This window comes from Terrapene carolina, unplaced genomic scaffold (assembly GCF_002925995.2).
Source record: "Terrapene carolina triunguis isolate 2854851 unplaced genomic scaffold, T_m_triunguis-2.0 Scaffold22, whole genome shotgun sequence".
NCBI classification, from domain to species: Eukaryota; Metazoa; Chordata; order Testudines; family Emydidae; genus Terrapene; species Terrapene triunguis.
Genome location: NW_020664373.1, coordinates 19,764,669 through 19,779,156, shown reverse-complemented (window position 1 = coordinate 19,779,156; position 14,488 = coordinate 19,764,669).

Sequence of the window (14,488 nt, the reverse complement as noted above, 5' to 3'; positions counted from 1 at the left end):
GTTTGTTTATTCTACCTGAAGCAGTGTGTTTGGTTTGGAGCGTGTCAGAGACTCCCCTTGGGATAACAAGCCTGGTACATATCTTTCTTTGTTAAATTGACAAACTCTCATAAGCTTGCAGTGTCCAGCGGACATAACTGGACACTGCAAGACGGAGGTTCCTAGGGTTGTGTCTGGAACCAGAGATATTGGCTAGTGTCATTCAGTTGCACAATCCAAGCAGCGCCTGGCCAAAAGTGCTCGCTCACGTAGCTGGGAGCAGCTTACATGCTAGAGGCTGTGCGTGAACAGCCCAGAAGTGGGGGTTCTCACAGCAGAGCAGGGTAAGGCTGGCTCCCAGAGTCAAGGATTGGAGTGACCTAGCAGATCACCGGTTCATATAACACCAAGGGAACATCACACATATCTAAAGGGCTGCTCAGCAGCGCAAAGGGAAGTCTCTCCCTGAAAGGCAAGGGAGGAGGACTGACTGCCTGAAGAAGTGCCCTAGATAGAGCAGTGCTGGGCAGGGGCAGCACACTTGCTAATGAGGAGAGTGGCTGGTATCCAGACTGCAGTTTGCCCCTGAGGCGAGGGGCTGGACCTTGGACTGCAGTTGGCTGCTGAGGCAAGGCGGGACTAAGGACTGCTGATACTAGAATGGGGGCACAGCCGGAAGACCGTGCCCAGAAGAGGATGCCGCAGTCTGGGGAGCGATGCAGGTCCCAGAGTGGTGGAGACAGCAAAGCGGGAGTGACACACCACCGGAGGAGGGCGCCCTGTGGAAGGACTTGAGCTATTTCCAGAACCACCAGCAGGAGGTGCTGTGGTGATGAGTCTTGCACCGCTACAGCTCCTGAATCCCGATTGGGGCCTACTTTAATATAGCTAATAATTAGCAGTAATAGTAAGGAATGGGCGCACAAACTGAGACCATTGAGCTCTCTGTTGTAGTCTTCAAAGTGTTGCACAATTTGTCCCTTACCTCTTTTTCCTGCTAATTTCGTTTAGTTCCTCCCATCTCCCTGCTCAAGTTACGTGACTAAACATTCTTCTCCCACTCAACCCTGCATCTTTCTCCCTGTGTCCCTTACACCCTTCTTGTCCCAGTCTGCAAAACAGATGATGACTATTAAAACAACAGAACAAGCAAACACTGTTGAATCAGCAATGCGGAAGCTAAACATTATTACAAAATCACTTGCTTTCTGTTGCATACCATCCTTTGTAGTCCATTTAGAATGTAAGCTCTTTGGAGCAGGGACCATGTCCTCATTTATCTGTGACATTCCCTGCGCACATCTGACTTAATTATAAATAAAACAACATAAGAACTATGACAAAAATGAAAAGAAATACAGATAGCTGAGCAATGGACTCTTGGGACCAATAAGGAGATTGCATCATTTACATATTACGCTCACACTATATTTTATACATGAGTGTTACAAACAATAGAAAGGCATGCAACACAGAAATAAAGAGCTAAGATCATGTACAGAGGCAGTAAAACTATCAGAAGTCATGGCAATCTAAATATAGTAATAGTGATGAAAACCTCATGAGGAGGCACCCAAGGGTTCTGAATTAACTCAAATATGAAATTGCAGAACTACTAACTGTAGAATGTAACCTATGCTGAAACAAGCCCGTGTACCAAATGACTGGAAAGTAACTATGTAAAGCTTTTTAAAAAAGGCTCCACAGGTGATCCTGGCAATTACAGTTTGGTGAGCCTAACTTCAACACAGGCAGATTAGTAGAAACTACAGTAAAGAACAAAATAATCACACGCAGATTAACATGAGTTGTTGTTTCATAAACAGAACACCAATGGCTCAATAATCTATTAGAATTCTGTGCGGGAGTCAACAACCATGTGGACAAGGGTGATCCACTGGCTATAGTGTACTTGGACTTTCAGACAGTCTTTGACATGGTCCCTCACCAAAGGCTATTAAGGAAATTAAGTAGACATGGGAGAAAAGGGAAGGTCTGCTCACAGATCAGAAACAGGTTAAAAGATAGGAAACAAAGGGTAGGACTAAATGATCAATTTTCACAATGGAGAGACGTAAACAGTGGGGACCCCCAACAATCTGTGCCAGGACCTGTGTTGTTCAACATATTCATTAATAATCTGGAAAAGGGAGTGAACAATGAGGTGGCAAAGTTTGCAGATGACACAAAATTATTCAAGATAGTTAAGGCCAAAGCTGACTGTGAAGATTTACAGGGGAATCTTACAAAACTGGGTGACTAAATGGAAGGTGAAATTCAATAGTGGTAAATGCAAAGTAATACACATTGGAAAAAAATAATCCCAACTATACATATACAATGTCAGGTTCCAAATTAGCTGTTACCCTCAAGAAAGACATCTTGGAGTCATCATGGGTAGTTCTTTCAAAACTTCAGCTCAGTGGGCAGCAGCAGTCAAGAAGGGATTGATCCTTCAGTGTGCCCACATCTTGAATACTGTGTCCAGTTTTGGTCACCCATCTCAGAAAGGACATAGTGGAACTGGAAAAGCTACAGAAAAGGGCAACAAAGATGATGAAGGGTATGGAATGGCTTCCGTATGAGGAGAGACTAGAAAGATTAGGGCTGTTCATCCTAGAAAAGAGATGACTAAGGGGGGATATGACAGAGGTCTATAAAATCGTGACTTCTGTGACCCCTTTCCCACAATACAAAAACCAGGGGTCACCCCATAAAATTAATAGGCAGTGGGTTTAATACAAATAAGAGGAAGTACATTTTCACACAATGCACAATTAACCTGTGGAACTCATTGCCATTGGATGTTATGATGGCCAAACGCTAAACCAAGTTCAAAAAAGAACTAGATAAGTTCCTGGAGGATAGGTCCATCAATGCTTTTAGCCAAAATGGTCAGGAATGCAACCCCATGCTTGGGGCACCCCTGAATCCCCAGAAGCTGAGAGGGGAAACCCAGGGTGGATCACTTCAGCTATCCTGTTCTGTACTCTTCACCAGAAGCTCTCGTACTGGCCATTGTCAGAGACAGAATACTGGGCTAGATGGGCCATGGGTCTGACCCAGTTTGGCCATTCTTATGGAGTCTTTTTCCCCCCACAAAATCAGTAGAAGGTTTAGGCTTTTAATTTTATTTGCAATACTGGGTTATTTTTACCCTTTCTGTGCTCCCCATGCATAGCAAGCCTGACAGATTCTTATTATTTTATTCTGTGGAAGAGCAGAGCAGGAGAATGTTCCATAGCATAATAACTATGCCAGTAAAATGAGAACAAAATCCTCCGCTCTGCTTCCTTTGGAAAACCACAGTCTCACATTTTATACTCACGTTGTTGAAATATGTAATGTGTTACATATAAAAAGAAATACCTTATACAGATGCGTGCCTATGAAACACAATACTATGCTGTTTAAGCTTACTAGTGCAGTGGAATAATAGAATTTTATATCACATTGAACTCTATAATTCTAGTACATTTGCAAGGACATTTTTCAAGGGCCTCTCCCACTCTGGACACACTGCTGAGGATTTGGGCATCCAAGCAGCAAAGGGAACAAAGTGGGGTTGTTTTTTGAAACAGTCATTTTGATACTATATCCCAAGCTGTCTGGGAGGTCACCTTGACACCTGGCTACTGGCATTTTCAAAACCTCACTGCTACCTGATGGCATGCTCTCAAGGCACTGCTGAATGTCAGTTTCACCCCTCATCCAAAGTTACTCAAGACACAACCACAGTTCTCCCATCAGCCACCTGTCGCTTGCTGAAACAGTACACTGTCCTGAGTTGATAAAAAAAAAAAACCCTCATATAAGTATGGGTCAGGAGATGACTTGTTTTAAAGAATGATATTAAAACAAACAGTTTCCCCCTCATTTAGTGCTCAGATGTTGCAGAAGGTTGAACAAGAAGCTGTGAAGAAGCAGTTTTTATGTAACAGAGTCAGCATTTTCAAAAACTTGGGCCACAGAAACTGCCGTTGCAACCCCATCTAATGACTCAAGTGAGAGCTGGGATCCCAGATGATTTCCAAAGGCAATTTTTGGCCACGCTCAAACTGCCTGTGCATCCAATGGAATTTTGAGCATTGCCCATGGAATTTTCCTGGTGACTTAGGGTGAAGCAGAAATGCACCCTAGGTATACATTAGCATAACTTTTGCTTTGCCTATGCTATTCAGGCCTCAATGTCCAGTAATAAGCAGTCTATTTTTAGACACCACTGGAGACCCAGCCCCCTGATTCCCAATCTTCATCTTGCCCCTTCAAGGACTCAAACCTGTGGGCTCTCAGATAACTTGGGCACAACCAAACACCAGCTTTGAAAAGCCCTTGCATAGCCTCTTCTTTTTGAGCGTCTATGTGGATGCTTGAATTACTGTCTGTGCCTTCCCAAGCTTTTGAAAATCTTGGAGAATGTTACTTAGAAAAATACTAGAACAAAACAATGCTCATCATACTAATATAATGCAATATTTGTTAAGCATCAGCAGAGTGCTTTTGACTCTATACAAGCACATATAAGTCCTTATGCTACAAGCTGTGAGTTCCTCCTGCGCAACTGTGTCTTCAGTTCCTGTGGCCTTGAGTCTAATGTTTTTTAAATGAAACTTGAACATGCACATATTCCAGTATCAGTACACCTCTTCACACAGTGGTGTGCAATCTTGTCAAGAGTGAGGGGAAAAAAGATGAAAACATAATAAAAACTTTAAAAAACCAACAAAAACAACCAAACACACACTTACCAGCCAAAAGAAAAGAGAAGTGCAATTTGCAGCAATCACCTTCAAAATGGCTTCCTTATGGCTGCAGCCCCTTTTGTCTCCCAGATTTAAAGGGCCCCCAACCAGAAAAGCAAGCTGAGACAGACTCTATAAAAGGGTGAACACACATAGAAGAATTCAGTGGTAACCAGGTAGTGGTAAAGGAAGTCATTTTTAGCAAAAGGCTTGAATATCTTTCTAAGGATCATTTTCTAGGTACAAATATTCTAAGATGTGATGAGTTGGAGCATTTTAGATAACTATGTAATTTGTTTCCCTTTTGTATTATGTTTCTATAATAAAAATCCAGGTCCTTTTGAACAGCAGCTGCTGCTTGTATTTAGCGTTTAATACCACTGCATCACGTCTTTCTCCAAGTGTATGGAACCCCCTGTGCATAAATCTTTCTCCACCACCCAAAACATAGATTCTTCCTACTCTGTAGTATAGAGCCATGATTTACCCCAGAACTGTTGAGATCTCCACACAAAATTTATAAATATTTCTAGCCTGAACATGACAAATGGCTCCATGACTCAAAAAACTGGTCTGAAGCTTTTGGAGGCAGGCTTTCACAGCTTGCCATTTATTGACTGTAGTGCAATACCACAGTTGGTAAAAGGATGTTCAGGTTATAGCCTCATGCACAGACCACTAATAGAGTCAGTGGTTTGACAGTCTTAATTAATGGTGAATGCACACTGCTGGACAACTCCAAATCTCATTGTCATAGTATGACCCTGGAAAGACCAGAAAACACTAACTAAGTGGATTCATGGTTAGAATTCAATGACTACCAATAGCTAATATTTTATATACCATAAAATAATAAAGGGATTTTGTCATATTGATTCTGCTAGAATCATAACATTCCTTTTTTTTTTAAATCTTGTATTATTTTACCACCTAAGGCTGTGATCATGGGGGCCTAAATAGGTGAGCCTCAGCATCTGAGTAGGTACTGAAGTAAACTGGTGATGAATAATAACCTCTATGCTTACTGATCTTGTCATATAGCAGGCTGATGTTCTTCACCAGTGATATTGGGCACAGTTATATTTTGCACATGAGAATAAGGAATGGAACCTATCTGCCACTATCTGAACTGTCAAAAGCCTCTTGTTTCTGAAAAACTGGATAACGTGTCACTCCTTACTCTTTTCTTGGCCTTGTTTCATTGTTATTGGACTATCAACAGGCACACAATTGCAGACTGCAGTGTAACAGTCTAGCCTTTCCCCACTGGTCTGCTGGAATGACTCCATACACTGGGTGATTTCCCATCATATTGGTAACAACAGAAAGTCCATTTTCCCAACAGGCTTTCAGTTTTGTAGGGTCATGAGAATTTGACAAATTCCTGACAGGTACCAATCCCCTGGAGAAAGCGCTGTACTACACACTTTGCAATGAAAGTAAGCTTTGTACCTGACAGCTGTGTGATGGGTTATGCCCCTCAGTAAGCCACCTGATGTGCTGAGATACCACTGAGTCTACCTGTTCTGCCAGCATGGCCCCCCTTTAACCTGTCTTGCTGAGCCAGGCTATTAAAGCCTCCTCTAACACACACACAGGCAGGGCTACACTCAGCTGCAGATCAGCTCTGGGAAGACTCATCTTAAGGGACTAACCCTTTCCCCTTCAGTTCAGTTTTTGTTTCCAGGTCTTTTTCACGGTTTCTTTGGGTGGGGAGGCAGAGGAGACCCCTGATGATGTCACTCCCCTGCCTTATATAGCTCTTGTGTAAGGCAGGAACCCTTTGTCTTCTAGTGGAAAACCACTGGCATTCCAAAAGGGGAGGGGTATCCAGCACCAGGTGACTCGGACCCATGCCTCTGCACTGCTGTGGCAGCCATTGCTCATAGGCTGTCTCCAGCATCCACAGGAAGACTAAGCTCTTTCAAGGTCCATTGTTTCTGCTAATGGCCCATTAGCCCTGTCTGGCTCCCATTGTTGTACCTGAAGGGCTGGTCGGGGGTGACACCCAAAGTAACACATTTGGAATACAGATACATAGTTAATATTCCTAACTTCAAATACAGGCATACAAAGTGGATAATCACATTCAGTAAATCATAACTTTTCCAATGATATCTCACATGAGCCATCTTGCATAAAAACAATGAGGAGTCCGGTGTCACCTAACAAATTTATTTGGGCATAAACTTGCATAAAGTACATCTGTTTATGTCATACTCATATCATAAGCATATTTTCATAAGGAATATGGACTGTAATGTCACAAGCTGTTTTACCATTTTGGTGTAGTTGCGTTCTACTTTTGGCTTCACCCCCCACAAGACAAAAGAGGAAAATAGAGGCCAACGATATTAACAGTGCATATTTATTCTTGCCAAAAATCCATAATTCACAGCCTGGAAAGCCACCCCTAAAATCTGGAATGTAGTAATCTGAAAAAATAAAAAAAGATTGTGTTACATTTTTGTTGTCCCTTTGCTTGCTGCCCTCTCAGATCCCTTTCCGTATTCACTTTTTTCTTTTGTCTTTCACTTTCATTATTTTCTTTTGTGTCCTTTCCATTGTCTGTTTTCCCTCCTTTCTCTGTATTCTCTCCCCCCTTATCATAATTTTCTCTTCTCTGCTCTCTAACGCGTCTCTCCTCCCCAGGTGCTCCCCTATTTTTTCTCTCACCTCTCCTTCCCCCTTACAAGCCACAGATCACCTATAGTGTATATAGTTATAGGGAGATGCTACTATTCTCTTTCCAAGTGCTCCACCTTTCCAAGTAAGGCTACTCCCTCATTGTCTGTTGGTGGCACTGCTGAGTCAGTACAGAGGCAGAACATTACAGCATCTCTATGCTCTTTCTGATGCATGAAGATTCTGTATTTGCTTTTTCTTTGTTTATCATGTCTCTTAATTTGAAATAAAAGCCACTAACAGTAAGTCTCTGTGTATGGAAAACATGGTGTTCCCTGCATCCTACTCTCCCTTGACTGACCTTCTCATTTGAATCACTCCAGGTGCCCTGAAGTGAAGCAGGGAATTGAGCCAGTGGGCTCATCTGCCAGGTGAATGCCCCAACCACTAGGCTATGGGGCATTGTAGGATGGGTCTTTCTCTCTCACTCTCTTTCCTGCTGGAACTGTTCCACTTGGTATAACTAATCAATATTAATTGGTTCAGAAAAAGAGTGAGAATAACAGCTCAGTAACTAGGGCATCTGCTAGAAGACCCATGTTCAAGTCCCTGCCCCACAATGCGGGGGAGGGAGGTAATTCAAACCCAGGTCTTCCACTGTCTGAGTGAAGGCTCTAATCTCTGGGGGTCAAGTTAATAAGAGGGACAACTTCTCTTTCTTTGGGAGAAAGGGCTTAGGTGCCTCGCTCCAGATGGTCACCTAGCTCACCTATGACTAAAGACCAGTCCAGGCATATTGAAGCTGGTTTTAAGGCTGCCAAATATGTCTTTTTGAAAAGCACCATAGTTATTTAATAAACTCTGTATATTTCATTGATGTCAGTACAGCAAGGGTAAAATGCTGGAGCCACTGAAGTCAGTGGGAAGTTTGCTATGGACTTCAACAGAGCGAGGATTTGACCTCAAATGAAGTCCCTCAGTGTTTCAGGAATACTTTTATATCATTTGCTTAATAAGTGCCTCTACCCATCTTGCCAAGATTTGAAGTCCCAAACTTCTGACTAATTTGGGGATTAAGGCCAGAAAGGGGGATACAAATAAAATAATAGTAAATGTAATGATGGGGTGAGAGTTATTTCTGAACAATAAGTAATGTTTTACAATGCGGGGTTTCTGCCATATAATATTGTAATAACACCAGGTTTGTAGTGGATAAAGGTACATTTGGCTGTAAAGTGAGAGGCTAGTGAAGAAGTATGCAACAACCATATGTACCAAAGTTAAGCTTTTAAATGTTCAAATATGCATGAGAATAACTCAGCAGCAGCAGCATGGATGAATAGACAATATGTGAACAGAATATAGATTATATTCTTGCAAAGACAATCTTTGAGGAATGATCCTGATAAACACATGCAGATTAAAAGCAATGACAAAGTGAACAAAAAGAGAATACAGACTTAAAAAAAAAATTCACAGATGCAGTTTTTTCTGAAGATTTAACAAAACAGAAACCCATAATTTTTGCTATCTTGAAAGATGATGTAGAAATTACCAGCCCATAGATTCTGCTCCTTGTTCCCACAAAGCATCAGACCACACTGCTTCTTTGGGGCCAGCCCCATGCAAGTATGAGGGACAGGTTGTGTGCAACATAGCTCAAGGGGAGTGAGGGTAGAAGGTGTTTTTATGACATGTTTCAGCACTTTTATTCTTGACTGCTGCAGGAGCCAAAATGGCCCCTGGTATAAATCAGCCCCATAGGCTGCTATAATTTATGCAGGGTTGCCTATGGGCCTCAGAGCAGCCTAGAATGCACTATGCTACCTCTGCCCTGCTCCCATCCTGGCCACCAGGAATCTGCTAATGGACATTGTGTTTGGGGGACAGAGGGTTTGGGGGGGCCCCCCTCTTCTGTTGACTCTACACAGCTCCTGTACTAGAGGAATTCTCGTCCAGTGTCAGAAACTGTGATGGGGATGGTTAGGCCTAATGGTTGGAGCTGGAGCAGTCATGCCTAAGAGTTGGAGTCAGATTCAGTAGGCCAGAGCAGAGCTGGAGCAGGACTAGGAACAGGGCTGGAGCAGAACCAAAGCAAGCGCAAGGCTGGAGCTTGCTAAGGTTCATGGAGTCTGTTGCTACTGTCAGGCAGGAGCAAGTTCCAAGCCCTGGAATGACATCAAGCAGACTGAGCAGCTTTTTCTCCTGTGAGGCTTATATACCTGGTCTGGGAGTCACAAGACCAGTTTCTGCCTGGTGGATTGTCTGGAGCCTAGCACAGGAGTGACTCATCATCTTACACCCAGTCACTTGTGACCTCTAATTGCTGCTGAGGCTGGAACAGAAGCAGAATCAACCTCAACATTTCCATAGTTTCTTTAAGGCATATTCAACAGAAGCATCTTCCAGTCTGGCAGAAAGCATGAAAAAGTGTAACTGTGATTGGTGTTACCGTGACTGGAAAATGGAGCAGAGGGTAAGCAAACTGAACGTTTTCATGTTCTTCATGAATTCCATATAACTTTGATCTCTACTGCCTTAAGGCTCATTCATGCAGTCTTTACACACTCCCACATGCCCCTAAATGTAAGGGATAGTTTGCTTTTTAAAAGAGTCTAAGATTGGGCTAGTCAAGGGAAAGAAAAAAAAATAGGCTGAGGCCTGTGTGTGCAAGGGGATTCACCTACAGGATTTTGTTCCTGTCCATGTGTGCTTTATGTTACTCTTAAATTTGATTTAAAAAAATATTTTTACACCTGGCCACTTGATGCAGCATCTCACCTCATTTAGTAACGCCCATTAATTGGAGGTCGAGGGCTGTGTGTTCAGGAAGGGTGCTATCTCCTCTGTGAGAGCCAGGACTGTAAACCTACATTGAAGAGAAGGGTGGTGGTTAAATTGTTGAAAACCCTTTCTATAAAACAGCATGTATCATCCCAGAGGCCTTTCAAATACTCTTATATACAGCACTGGAAATCTACTGATGCATCTGTCAACCTGAATGGAATGAGGGTCTATTCACTGAGCCTATGTGGGTCTATGTTTGAGAAATTTGCACAAGTGTTACATTGGTACAAACTCCTTATGCAGACACGCTGAGCTAATGTAAAATTGAGTTTACACCAGTAATTTTCTGGATTTAGTAGTACTGGTTATAAACACATCTAAATTAGGGATTTACATTTGTAGGTGCACTGATTTACTTGCATCAGTGCAAATTTTTCTAATGTAGACAGGGCCATTGAGTCCTCCTGGTTTAACAAATATGGTAGAGCTTGGGCACGCTTGATCATGAACTCTTGGTGATGAGCTTTACCTCAATCAAGTACAGTAGACTATTAATTCCTTTCTTTGTCTTCCCACACACAAACCACCTAGTATTTCTTGGATTTTGGGTACATGTGTCTTTCAGATTTCATTCTCTATAATGAATACTCATGTCTGGGATGGTTATTATGATTTGTTTCATAACAACTGTAGATTACATGAAGAGGGTCAGAAGCAGCAGCAAGAACAGCAGAGATGCTCCCTATCAAAATTAATGCATAATGCATCCCTCAGAAAGCAGCAGTATTTTCAATGTATTGTCTTCAGACTCGGGCATATGGACTTGTAAATCGAAGCAACGGGCTGCAAACAGTGAGGCATAGCTTCCTTATTAATTATCGCTTCCGAACCAGGTGGGTATCTGTCAAGGCTGTATCCTCACTTTGAACTTTAGGGTACAAGTGTGGGGGCCTGCATGAGGACTTCTAAGCTTAACTACCAGCTTAGTTCTGGTCCGCTGCCACCATTCCCTTCCCTGGGAAGCTTTGAGAAACCTTTCACCAATTCCCTGGTGAATACAGATCCAAACCCCTTGGATCTTAAAACAAGGAGAAATTGACCCTTCCCCCCTCCTTCCTTTCACCAACTCCTGGTGAATACAGATCCAACTCCCTTGGATCTAAAAACAAGGAAAAATCAATCAGGTTCTTAAAAAGAAGGCTTTTAATTAAAGAAAAAGGTAAAAATCATCTCTGTAAAATCAGTATGGAAAATAACTTTACAGGGTAATCAAACTTAAAGAGCTCAGAGGACCCCCCTCTAGTCTCAGGTTCAAAGTACAGCAAACAAAGATAAACACTCTAGTAAAAGGTACATTTACAAGTTGAGAAAACAACGTAATACTAAGACGCCTTGCCTGGCTTTTTACTTACAAGTTTGAAATATGAGAGACTTGTTTAGAAAGATGGAGAGAACCTGGATTGATGTCTGGTCCCTCTCAGTCCCAAGAGCGAACAACCCCTTAAACAAAGAGCACAAACAAAAGCCTTTCCACCCCCAAGATTTGAAAGTATCTTGTCCCCTTATTGGTCCTTTGAGTCAGGTGTCAGCCAGGTTACCTGAGCTTCTTAACCCTTTACAGGTAAAAGGATTTTGGAGTCTCTGGCCAGGAGGGATTTTATAGTACTGTACACAGGAGAGCTGTTACCCTTCCCTTTATAGTTATGACAGTATCCTTCATAAATTCAGTGCAGGATTTGTTTGAGATTAGCGTGATCTTAAAATCACTAGCAGGAACAAAGCCATTAGGATGGCAGGGTTTATATACTATTGCACTTGTCTGTAGAAATAACGATTCTGTGCTAGGACTGTGTGATCTAATGATCATGTTGAGACAAACGTGAAAGTTATCAGTGGTGGTGATAATGAGAAGAAGGAGTACATGTTACAGACAGAGGAAGAGTTAAAATATTACTGTTGAGAAAGAACAGGCTTAGGCTAACCCTTGCTCTAGGGTGACAGTCATAGAATCATAGAATATCAGGGTTGGAAGGGACCTCAGGAGGTCATCTAGTCCAACCCCCTGCTCAAAGCAGGACCAATTCCCAACTAAATCATCCCAGCCAGGGCTTTGTCAAGCCGGGCCTTAAAAACCTCCAAGGAAGGAGACTCCACCACCTCCCTAGGTAACGCATTCCAGTGCTTCACCACCCTCCTAGTGAAATAGTGTTTCCTAATATCCAACCTAGACCTCCCCCACTGCAACTTGAGACCATTGCTCCTTGTTCTGTCATCTGCCACCATTGAGAACAGCTGAGCTCCATCCTCTTTGGAACCCCCCTTCAGGTAGTTGAAGGCTGCTATCAAATCCCCCCCTCATTCTTCTCTTCTGGAGACTAAACAATCCCAGTTCCCTCAGCCTCTCCTCATAAGTCATGCGCTCCAGACCCCTAATCATTTTTGTTGCCCTCCGCTGGATTCTTTCCAATTTTTCCACATCCTTCTTGTAGTGTGGGGCCCAAAACTGGACACAGTACTCCAGATGAGGCCTCACCAATGTCGAATAAAGGGGAACGATCACGTCCCTCGATCTGCTGGCAGTGCCCCTACTTATACAGCCCAAAATGCCGTTAGCCTTCTTGGCAACAAGAGCACACTGTTGACTCATATCCAGCTTCTCGTCCACTGTGACCCCTAGGTCCTTTTCTGCAGAACTGCTACCTAGCCATTCGGTCCCTAGTCTGTAGCTGTGCATGGGATTCTTCCGTCCTAGGTGCAGGACTCTGCACTTGTCCTTGTTGAACCTCATCAGGTTTCTTTTGGCCCAATCCTCTAATTTGTCTAGGTCCCTCTGTATCTGATCCCTACCCTCTAGTGTATCTACCACGCCTCCTAGTTTAGTGTCATCGGCAAACTTGCTGAGAGTGCAGTCCACACCATCCTCCAGATCATTAATAAAGATATTAAACAAAACCGGCCCCAGGACCGACCCTTGGGGCACTCCGCTTGAAACTGGCTGCCAACTAGACATGGAGCCATTGATCACTACCCGTTGAGTCCGACGATCTAGCCAGCTTTCTATCCACCTGACAGTCCATTCATCCAGCCCATACTTCTTTAACTTGGCAGCAAGAATACTGTGGGAGACCATATCAAAAGCTTTGCTAAAGTCAAGGAATAACACATCCACTGCTTTCCCCTCATCCACAGAGCCAGTTATCTCATCATAGAAGGCAATCAGGTAAGTCAGGCACGACTTCCCCTTGGTGAATCCATGCTGACTGTTCCTGATCACTTTCCTCTCCTCTAAGTGTTTCATAATTGATTCCTTGAGGACCTGCTCCATGATTTTTCCAGGGACTGAGGTGAGGCTGACTGGCCTGTAGTTCCCTGGATCCTCCTTCTTCCCTTTTTTAAAGATGGGCACTACATTAGCCTTTTTCCAGTCATCCGGGACCTCCCCCGATCGCCATGAGTTTTCAAAAATAATGGCTAATGGCTCTGCAATCTCATCCGCCAACTCCTTTAGCACCCTCGGACAGTCTGTCCTGCTGATGACAAATTGGGGTGGGAAGGATATACATGGTACTTTAGATTGAGGGAAAGCAGGTTAACCTGGCAGGCCCTCCTGAAAATATCTAGGGAGGGGAACAGGAATGCATGACCTCAAGAAGGGATTAAGTAGCCCCCAAAAACATTAAGAGGATTTTTTCATACACCAGCTACTAGGTCTTTATCCTTCAGAAGACAGTGAAAGATAGAGACCTGGTTCATGGCTTCAGACTGGACCCATGAACGTCCCATGCATTTTCTACGAGAGTTCCATGCACTTTAGCTATTTTCACAATAACTTTTGCAGTTCATTCCACTCTGAAAGTCAAAAGTCAGATTTGATAGTTAAGAACCCATGTGATCAAAGTCAGAGAAAATATTCAAACAAGCCATTGTGAAATGAAATTACTGAGAGCCAATAACTCACAGCCACTGGTGATGGACTGCACACCTGCTGTCTGGGCTGAATATTCAAAGATCCTGACTTTATAAGAGTAAATACATTTGTAAACAAAATGTGCTCCTGTGAGTAACAGATGTATTGTTAATAAGCAACCGACAACAGGAAGACTGATCATAGAGTCATCCCTAGCATTCACTCCACTTTCTATTAAGATTCCAAAGCTGATTATGCAATTCCCAACCCTCGTCATATTTGGGGGAAATATACACAACCAACTAGAGGGACTCTTTGAAGAGCTTTGAAAATTGGGCCTTCAGAAATATAGGGAGATGGACTCAGATCCAGAATGTTCCTTCTCACTCTACAGCTGTGTGAAACTCAAAATCCACTCTCCCTTACTTTCTCATATAATTGATATGAG